General features: G+C 36.9%; 1 non-coding gene across 1 annotated transcript; it reads right to left on the reverse strand.

Moving 5' to 3' along the window:
- Nucleotides 1–3,793: 3,793 nt before the first annotated feature.
- Nucleotides 3,794–3,899, reverse strand: LOC140869908 (small nucleolar RNA R71). The gene has a single exon (XR_012146898.1). It is a non-coding gene; the product is annotated as a small nucleolar RNA R71 (small nucleolar RNA).
- Between the last annotated feature and the right edge of the window lie 4,236 nt (nt 3,900–8,135).

Raw genomic sequence — 8,135 nt, forward strand, 5'->3', positions numbered from 1 at the left:
AACTGTGAACTAGAAAAAACTGTGAATAAACAAATTGCTGAAATTAAAATGTTGAAAAGAATTTGTGCGCAGTTGAAACGTGAGAGAGTTGGCGCTAAGAGGAAGCTGGTTGATTTGAAAGAAAATATGGTTTTGGAGAAAGAATTTGCTCGAAATCGCAAAGGCAAGGACATTGTAGTTGATAATGATCTGAGTGTTGATGACGCTGCTGATGAAATGAATGAAACCGATGAGGAAGAGGAGTTGAGTGTGAGTCATGACCTAGGGGGTAATTTATATGATTTTTTTGATGTGCCTGTCAAGAATTGTGTTGATTACTCGGTGAAGGGAAAAAGTGTTGTTGGTGAATTGGATAAGACCAATGTTCCAGATATTGGTGAATTGAAGATAGGTGAAGATATTGGTGAATTGAAGATAGGTGAAGATGCATGTGACGATGGATTGGGTATTGGAAATGGAAAAAGTATTGTTGGTGCTGAGCCTGAGGGTGAAAAAAATGCAGAAAGTGGTCCATTGGGGACGAAAAGTACCGAATCCGATGGACAAAATTCTTGTACTGAGGATCTGATTGAGATTGATCAAATGTTGGATAATCTTGTATCAAAAGTCGTTAAGGAAAATAATGTTTCTGAGATTGATATTTCAAAAACTGCGTTAACCAATGTGTTGGAAAGGGATACTGGTGACTATACCTCTGAAAAAAGTGGTGGGATCGACGAGAGTGATGATAATTCGAAGAAGGTTGCGAAAAACACTAATTTCCCATCTTCCATCGTTGATAATGTCCGAACGAGGGGTGATCGGGTGAAGAAAAGAAAGCCATCATTCTTTGTGACTCCACCCAGTACCACACCGAAGAGGAAGGGCAGGAAAAAGGTTTGACTTTGCTTGAAACCAACTTTAATCTTGGTTAATTGATTTTGAGGTCTTATATTTTACTTCGTGTTACTGATGTTGACCATGTTTGTGTATTCTGCCGTAGGGAGGAAAAATAATTGATGTTGAGCTTGAACAAAATAATGATTTGAGTAACCAGTGGACTAGTCAGTATCAAGGTAGAACAGATTTTTGTGGACATGAAGAAGCCACTGCCGAAGAGAAAAAGTTGTTGACGGATTATCTTTCTAGGGATGACATCACGTATGAATTTTCTCACTGAAAGCTCTCTCTATTTGTTTATCACTTTTTTTAGAATCATTTTTAATACAATAGAATTCATTTATTTTTGTAGTGTCGATGTATGGCAAGATGAAATTGTCCATATGTCAGGGTTCGTGTTCTGTGGTTTCTTGTTTGGTAAGCTTGTTAGCAATGAAATTATCAATGTTCAAATGCGCATGATGGAAAAATACAGTGTGGATAAGGAAATGAAATATTTTGCATGGACACTTTGGTGCAGGTTAGTAGAAATATAAAAGCGGCATCGGTGAGTTAGTATACATTTGAGTTCGTTTATGGTTTTTAATGTTATTTTGTTTTATCTAACATAGAGAGAAGTGTTTAATCTCCTCGGAAGAGTGGGAAAAAAAATGAAGGTCCAGAACAATGACTACGACTCCTTTTTTGCGGAACACTCAGCTGCCTCTAAGTTTTGTTTGCAGAAAATTAACGGAGATACGTTCAAGAGATGCAAATACCTCATTTTTCCAATTAATAGCAGAGCGCATTGGTTTTTGCTAGTATTTCATGCAAAAGAGGGGATATTCAAAATGTGGAATTTACTTCCCGATTCTTTCAGCTTAGGGGCGTGTAGAACTTTGGTGAGTCTTTATTGTGTCATGTCATGTGATTTGTACGAATGTTTTTTTTAATAATCTTTATCTTTGAAGGCACATTTTCTGGTTGGTTGGGTTCGCCATAATTCAAATTTCGTCATACTAGACTCTAATGTGTTGAGAGAATGTACGCGTCATCAAGGTGAATCACTTGATTGTGGTGTTTTTGCATGTATGTGGGTAGAGTGTCTAGCCCGTCACTCGGCTGAGATGTGGGAAGCGCCCCAGCGCTACAAGACAAGCGCTCCAGCGCTACACGGAGCTTTCCGAAGGGTGAAAAGTCGAAGAAATAGCGCTCCAGCGCTATCAAACCAGCGCTCCAGCGCTGTTGAGGAAATTGGACGGGCGCTCCAGCGCCAATGACTAGCGCTCCAGCGCTGCGCAATCCTAAAATTTGGAAAGTTTTTGATCGAGTTTAAGAAAGGATTTTAAGGCTTATTCTGAAGGATACGAGGGTTAGAGAGAATTTTTGAGAGCATAAGACGGCTATTGAGCGATTGGAAGTGCACAAGAGCTTGAGAATTCGGTACGAAGACGGAAGACGGCGGCATCCGGCGACGGAGAAGCTTCATTCTAATTCGTTCTAGTTTCTCTTTGAACTTTGTTTTTCTTAGTTTATGGATTGTTGGAAAAACATGAGTTATTTGATTTTGAATTGCGTTATGAACTAATTTCTTAGTCTAGAGATAGACGGATCTTGACTGGAAACCATGATTGACATATTTTGATTTATATATTTAAATTTCTTCACACAGTTTATTTGTGTTTTCCTGATCTTAATGCTTTCAATTTACTGGCCATAGATTGAGTGATATTTTATTTAGAATCTATCACTCGAGAGATGAGATTTTGAATACGACATAGGAAAATACATCTTTGGTGTTTATACTGTTCGAGAGGCATATAACTCCATAGAAGTCGTTATAAGAATTCTTGTGCTATTTAACGGATTTAATAATTGAATTTTGATAGAGATATTGAGTTTGTTATTGAATACGAATTTCTGCTTGACACTCGAGAGAGGTAGTAGAAAATAATAGGGATTCTTGGCTAATAAACTAGAAGATTTTATAATTGAACAATCATTAGAAATAAATTGTGGTGTACAGTCAAGTGAAGTCGAACCTCTAGCATTCATCACTTATTGAATTTTTTCTCGTGAACTCGTAGTTATTTAGTTTTGTTTCTTGCAAAATTTAGTTTTATAAAAATCAAATCAACTTCGTAGCTCTACATAGGATTAGGATTATATTAGTTGCAAATATTTAATATAATATCATTTATTCATTCTCCGTGGGAACGATCTGGACTTAAATTCCTGTATTATAACTTAACATCGTGCGCTTGCGAGCGAAAAACACGCAACAAGTTTTTGGCGCCGTTGCCGGGGAGTGAATTTTATTTGATTTATATTAAATTGTGCTAATTAGTCTTAATTTTGATTTAGAGCATTTTATTTTATTTGTTGGTTCTAATTTTAAATTTTTTTTTATTTTTGTCTATGCAGTTTATGCGAAAAAGCCAAAGTTACGACTCACTGCTCTTTGATCCGGAAATCGAGAAAACTGCTAAAGATTTGCGAAAAGCTAGAAGAGAAGAGTTGCAACAAATGGCTGAAGAAAGAGAAAGGGAAAGAGCTGTCAATAATGCTCAGGTGCCGATCAGAGATCACTTTCGACCGGTGATCAATACACATTATTCTGGGATTTCTCGGCAGAACATCACGGCGAATAACTTTGAATTGAAGCCAGCTCTGATTAATATGGTGCAGCAGAATCAGTTCAGGGGTGCAGCTACTGAAGATCCAAATTTGCACCTGCGTACTTTTTTGGAGATTGCTGACACAGTAAAGATTCATGGTGTTACTGAGGACACCATCAAACTACGATTGTTTCCGTTCTCTCTTAGGGACAATGCTCGTAGTTGGTTGCAATCACTACCTCTTGGGAGTATCACTACATGGGATGATATGACTTCCAAATTTCTGGTTAAGTATTTTCCACCTGCTAAGTCGGCTCAGTTGAAAATAGAGATTACTACATTCAAACAGCAAGATTTTGAGCAGTTGTATGAAGCCTGGGAGCGGTACAAGGAGTTGCTTAGAAAGTGTCCAAACCATAATTTTCCGGACTGGGAACAGATTGAATTATTCTACAATGGTTTGAATGGGCCAACTCGTATTTCTGTGGATGCTGCAGCTGGAGGTTCGATATTTTCTAAATTTCCTGAACAGGCTTATGAGATGCTTGAGCAAATGACTGTTAACAGTTATCAGTGGCCGAGTGAGAGATCTGCAATAAAGAAGCCTGCTGTTGGAATTCATGAAGTGGAGGCATTCACTGCTTTGACCGCTCAGATGGCTACTATTTCTACACAGTTGGCTGCACTGACCAAAGGGAATCAAAGTTCTAATGAGACAGCATCACTGGCGACTGTCGTAAATTCTGCTGATGGATTTGAGAGTGTGGAGCAAGCTCAATATGTGAACAACAGGAATTACAACAATTATCGAGGTAATCCTGTACCCAATCAGTATCATCCTAGTTTGCGTAATCACGAGAATTTTTCTTATGCAAACAATAAGAATGTGTTGAATCCTCCACCGGGGTTCAATACTCAGAATGGTGAGGGTAAGGCATCGTTGGAAGATTTGGTGGGTAGTTTTATTGCAGAATCATCCACAAGATTTAAGAGGAATGAAAATAGGCTTGACAGTATGGAGACACACTTGACCAATGTGAGCGCTTCTATGAAAAATCTTGAAACACAAATTGGTCACCTGGCTAATGCATTGAATAATCAGCAGAGAGGTGTGTTTCCTAGCAATACTGAGGTTAATCCTAGGGAGCAATGTAAGGTTGTTACTCTTAGAAGTGGTAAAGAAATTGGGACTGATAATCCAAAGGCAGTGGATGATGAGGAAGTTGATGAGATTGTGGTGGAGTCCGAAAATTCTGATAGCAAAACTTCCAGCAAGTCTGCAGTTGTTCCTGAGAAACCGCTTGTGTCAAAAGCTGTTCTACCATATCCTCAGCGGTTCAAGAAGAAAGCGTTAGACGAGAGGTTTTCTAAGTTTCTTGACATTTTCAAGAAAATTCATATTAATATTCCATTCGCTGATGCTTTGGAGCAGATGCCACACTATGCTAAATTCATGAAAGATGTGATGGCGAGGAAGAGAAAGCTTGAAGAGTTTGAAATAGTGAAGTTGACAGAGGAGTGCAGCGCCATCCTACAAAAGAAATTGCCACAGAAACTGAAAGACCCAGGGAGTTTCACTATTCCTTGTATTATTGGTGGTGCGACTGTTAATAGGGCATTATGTGATTTAGGTGCAAGTATTAATTTAATGTCTTTGTCTTTTCAGGTCTTTGGAGCTTGGCGAGGTGAAACCAACCACGATTACTCTGCAATTGGCTGATCGTTCTCTTACTTATCCTAGAGGAGTTGTGGAAGATGTACTGGTAAAAGTAGATAAGTTTATTTTTCCTGCTGACTTTGTAGTGCTTGATATGGAAGAAGATCAAGATGTCCCTCTAATTTTGGGGAGACCATTCTTGGCGACTGGCAGAGCGTTAATTGATGTGCAGGAGGGTGAACTAACTCTACGAGTTGGTGGTGATGCTGTCACTTTCAATATCTATAAAACCATGAAATACCAAGAGGAGGTACATTCTTGTAATCGCATTGATTTATCTAATTCTTATGAGAATAATTTTTGTGCAGGATTGGAATTGGAGGACGTTTTGGCGAGGTGCTTAATTAATTCCATAACCCAATTTGATGGGGATGATTGGGAACTTAGAGAGCAATTTCTCGCTCTTGAAAGTTTGCCAAAGGAAAAAGATGGCCAAGAAAAAATTGAATCATTGTCTTCGGAAGTCGAAAAAGAGGTATCAGTTTCTACTCCTGAATTGAAAGAACTGCCTGGTCATTTATGTTATGCATTTTTGGGAGAAAATTCGACTAACCCGGTAATTATTTCATCTTCTCTTACTCATGATGAAAAAGATAAATTATTAAGAGTTTTGAGAAAATTTAAATCTGCGTTGGGTTGGTCAATTTCTGATATCAAGGGAATTAGTCCCAATATTTGCATGCATAAGATTTTAATGGAGGAGTCATATAATCCCTATGTTGATCATAAAAGGAGGTTAAATCCTGCGATGAAAGAAGTGGTAAAAGCTGAGGTGTTGAAATTATTGAATGCGGGTATTATTTATGCTATTTCTGACAGTTCTTGGGTGTCACCAGTACAGGTTGTGCCGAAAAAGGGAGGTATGAAAATAAAAATTTAGATCGAGCTTAAAATGATCAGATAATATGAAAAAATTAAAGTAAAATTGCTCAGGGATTCGTAATTTGGAATTTACCTGCTTAACGAAATTATCCACTGAATGTCTCAAACAATAAACATGATGACTCCCAACAAATACTTGATTCACTGCCTTGATGATACTGGGATGTCTGTCCGAGAAAAATGTGAACTCGTCGAATGGAATGCATTGATAGTAAAGGAGCACACGACTCAAATGATAACAAAACCAATCCCAGTGTTCGCATCATTCTCCGCATCTACTACGACATAAGCAATTGTGAAAAGATCATCGTTCGCATCTTTCGACACAGCAACTAAGATGCATCCTTTATACTTATTCTTTATATGAGTACCATCCAAAAATATCAATGGCCTACAACCACTAACAAAACCGACGACACATGCATGAAAACAAATGAACAACCGTCTGAATTTTTTAGTCAAAAGTTCAATCTCACACTCTACAACACTACCAGGATTAGTCTTTTTAACAGCATCACAATACCATCTTAATCTATCATAGCATCCTTCATCTATACCATGAATATCATGCATCGCCAACTCTTTACCCTTCCACACTTTGCGGTATTCTAACTCTACCCCAAAATCTCTTTGCAAGTCCATCTGCATTGTACACGGACGATAAGAGGGCTCTCATCTCAATTTTTCTTTCACAACATTCGCTATCCAATAGGCATCGGCTCTAGGATGCCCTCTGCTACGTAGATTATTCTCACCACAATTATGTTGCAGTTTACATTTTCTGATGGCAAAAAGATTGTCTCTTTTTATGTTTCGAAGCATAAATTCTCCAACTGCAGCTCTTTTCACTACAAATCACAATAACCTTCTTGCTGTCATTTTTTACATACATAAATGAACGTCTTGTGGCAACAGAAAAGTTTTTCAAATAATTCCTAAATTCACCAGCACCCTTGAATGTTTTTCCTACACCATGAATACAATTAATCCAGGCATCTATAGTATTGGCGCAAGGGGGCTGTTCAACCTCGTTGTCACTCTTCGACTGCGTGTCTTCCTCATCAACCCTTACCAGTTTAATATACAATTAATAATATAAAAAAGAACAATAACCACAAAAACAAATTTTAAATTTTAAAAAATTAATCTTGGTTTCAAATAGCTAATTGATAATTTATACAAAGCAATCTACAATATTTAACCTTAAAATTTTTTTATTAAACATGTTACTAAACATATCAAAATAGGGGAATGAAAATACGTCTAATAATAAGTAAATGTATTTTACCTCCCATCATTCAAATTGTTAAAGTGTTCATTTTTTTTCTCTGCCCTCAATTCAATCGTCATAAGCATTACACACATATGAAGATGAATCATATTAAGGACATCATCATCATCATTCAAAGACACAAGCATCTTATGCAGTGGAGCTACGTATTGAAGCATAGTGGATTCCGGAGATATTTCTGCACATTTTTTGCTCAGACTAGCAAAAACATCCATCAAGCTACAACCACTGAAGATTGAGATGACAAACAGCTGCTTCTTGAATTTACAGCAACCCAAAAACGAAAGATTGCAAGGACCACTTCCAGATTTCATCCTCAAACTACAAAAGGGGGATGCTCTTCAAAACAATAAATCGAAGCAATAATATATTTTTTCATCATATATTACACACAAACAGTACAAAATAACAAATTCAGAATACTAGATTTTAATTCAAATAATTTAAATCACAGTATAAATGTAATAGCACGAAACTAAAACCCCAAAATTAAGAATTAAAACATTATAATCGAGATTAATACAAAATATAAGCTAGTATATCACAAATGCTCATGAAATGAACTTCATTCCCAGCAACAGACGTAAAAATTGATATTGGTAAGCTAATCTGTAAAACTCCATTCTCAAACTACAAAAGGGGAATGCTCTTCAATAAAGTAAATCAAAGCAATAATATATTCTTTCATCATATATTACACATAAACAGTACAAAATAACGCATTCAATTCAGAATACTAGATTTTAATTCTAATAATTTAAATCACAGT

The sequence above is a fragment of the Henckelia pumila genome, chromosome 4 (assembly GCF_033568475.1).
Source record: "Henckelia pumila isolate YLH828 chromosome 4, ASM3356847v2, whole genome shotgun sequence".
NCBI classification, from domain to species: Eukaryota; Viridiplantae; Streptophyta; class Magnoliopsida; order Lamiales; family Gesneriaceae; genus Henckelia; species Henckelia pumila.